The sequence below is a fragment of the Myotis nattereri genome, assembly GCF_964212035.1.
Source record: "Myotis nattereri genome assembly, chromosome: Y".
Taxonomy (NCBI): domain Eukaryota; kingdom Metazoa; phylum Chordata; class Mammalia; order Chiroptera; family Vespertilionidae; genus Myotis; species Myotis nattereri.
This window is the reverse complement of record NC_138094.1, coordinates 33,583,057-33,585,714: the sequence shown is the minus strand read 5'-3', so window position 1 is coordinate 33,585,714 and position 2,658 is coordinate 33,583,057. Positions and strand designations below refer to the sequence as shown.

Below are 2,658 nucleotides of genomic sequence, written 5' to 3'. Positions count from 1 at the left end.
AACCGAGATTTTGCAAGCTTAGAAACTTGACCTGACTGAAAAGAAGGAAGAAATGGTGGAACTTGAAAATGACTTCAGGTTTTCTCACTGTGCAGAATAAAGTCAAACATTGCTTCAGTTAAATATTTTAGCCGTTGGTCTCCCCACATGAACTACAATAATAATGTGCTTTGTGTTGATATTTACTGCTGTGTTGCTGACAATTACCTGGAGGAGAAGTTAAGGTGATTCAATGGCTTGAAAAAAGTTTAGCTAAATCTGATTGCAGGTCTAATTAAGCAAGTTTATTCCATATATATATATATATATGTATATATATATATATATATTTATATGGCTAAGTTGACTCGTGCATGTGTGATACATATGAAGCTCTTACTGGCGCCAATTGCATGAGTGTGTTTCAATTTGTCATTGTCAATCTGCATTTGATTGACACTGCTATTATAGAGAAAGGGCAAATAGCAGTATTATGGTATTTCTTCTAATTAATTTCCTTTCAACATGCACGAATCCATGCACCTGGCCACTGGTATTCTAATAGTGGCAAGATATCATCCGTGAATGGTAATATTCTATTGGGCAGGACATGCCAAATTGGTCGCACATATCTATCCTATCTAATAAAAGAGAAATATGGTAATTGGCGTACGACCGCTACCCTTCCCATTGGCTAATCAGGGCGATATGCAAATTAACTGCCAGCCAAGTTGGAGGTTAACTGCCAACAAAGATGGCAGTTAATTTGCATACATAGGTGCAATGCTAGGAGGCGAAAGGGGAAGGAGGGAAGAAGCCGCCTGCCCTGACTGCAATTGGAAACCCAGTGGCAGCCAAGAGCCAGAGAACCAAGCTGCTTTTGCTCAGAGAAGCCAGGCTGCCTTTGCTGGCTTCTGTGATAGGAGGACCTGGCCACCTTTGCTGGCCCTGGGCCAGTAATCGGAGAAACTGGGTGGGGCAGGGAAGAGGCAGATGTCTGCCTCTTCCCTGCCCAGCGTGGCTTCTCAGATCACTGATCACCAGTGATGGGAGAACACCCAGAGGCGGGGCCAGAGGCCAGGCTGCATAGCTGCCTGGGGACACCATTTGGACCCCAGGGGCGAAGCAGCCAGGCCCCAGCAAGAGACCCAGAAGGCGACCCAGGTGCTGGGGCTGCATCGCTGCTGGGTCAGAAATCCAGTGCCCAGGCTGAGGAGACCCAGGACCCAGAGCTGCGTTGCAGCTGGGGAACACGATCCGGTGCCCAGGCTGAGGAGACCCAGGGCCCGGGGCTGTGTAGCAGCTGGGGCACGCCATCCGGTTCGGGGGCGATGCAGCCAGGCCCGAGAAGGAGACCCAGAAGGAGACCCAGGGGCCTCCCAAGAGGAGAGTCTCCATGGCCAGATGGCGTGGTGTCGGGGCAGGAATAAAGACCCGAGGTGACTCAGATGCCTGGCCACAGGGTTAGTCCAGCCAGCAGGGCCTTTCAGTTGGGACTGGGGTGGGGGTGGGGCAGGGAGGCAAGCTGGAAATAGAGAACTACAACTCACAGGAGGCTTAGCAGCCGGGCCTGGGTGCCTGGCTGAAATCCAATGGGCTGTAGTTTTGCAAGCCACTTTAAACTAGAGGCTTGCAAGGTTGGAAGTTCTGCGCCTGGAGCCAGGGAGAAATGGAGCTGGGGCAGAGAGAGGGGTCCATGGCAGCCGTGGGCTTTGAGGAGTTCTCAGCACCTCCTGGCTGGGAGCTGGCGCTGCCTCCGCTGAAGGTGGTCACATCCTGGAGAGCGAGCTTGAGACCGAAGTGGAGTTCCTGTCTGGGGGTCTGGGCAGCTCCAGCCTCCAGGAGCTAGAGGAAGAGGAGGAGGCAGCCTGAGGCTGGCAACAGCGGCGCCAAAGGGAACTTAATCGCAGGAAGTACCAGGCGCTGCAGGGAGATTGAGCAGGCGAAGGAGTGGGTCCTGAACAGGCTCCATCAGATATAGAGGATAACATGGAGACTCCAGCAGGAGAGGAGGTTCCTCATGAAGGTGCTGGACTCCTACGGTGACAACTACTGGGCCAGCCAGTTCACCATCTTACTGGAGGATGAGGGCAGCCAGGGCACAGATGCCCCCACCCCAGGCAACGCTGAGAACCAGCCTCCAGAGAAAGAGGGGCTGTCCCCGCCCAGGAGGACGCCAGCGCCTGCAGAAGCCAGCAGCCTGGCCCCTGGCGAGGGGCCCAGGGGTTGGAAGAGGCGGCGAGTGCCACCGGAAGGGGGCCAGGCGTGAGTCCCGCTGTCTCTGGAGCTGGCCCCCATGCAGATAAAGGTGGAGGAAGACTTTGGCTTCAAAGTGGTCGAGGCTTTGGACACAAGTTGGGTTTCTGGGGGCCAGACAAGTAGCTGCCCTACCCCACCCTAGCCAGCTCCCCCTTTGACTGACCCCCCAATAAACAGACCCCATGCTCTCCTTGGCAAAAAAAAGCTTATAGAGGCATGCTTTTAGGATCAAATAGTATAAATATAGATGTAACAGGACAATAAAAAGAGAACCTGGACATGATGATCACCTGAATGCTGCCTCTGTGTCATTCCTTCATCGCCGACTCCATCCACACCTTTGGGAACCCCCGGACCTACTGAGGCAGGGCCCCAACATTCCTCTTCTTATAAGGACTTCAGTGAGATGGGCTAAGGGTC

General features: G+C 53.2%; 1 pseudogene across 1 annotated transcript; it reads left to right on the top strand.

Annotated features, from left to right (window-relative positions):
- Positions 1-1,675: 1,675 nt before the first annotated feature.
- Positions 1,676-2,248, top strand: LOC308512424 (TCF3 fusion partner-like; annotated as a pseudogene). The gene has a single exon. The product of its transcript is annotated as a TCF3 fusion partner-like (transcript).
- Positions 2,249-2,658: the final 410 nt, after the last annotated feature.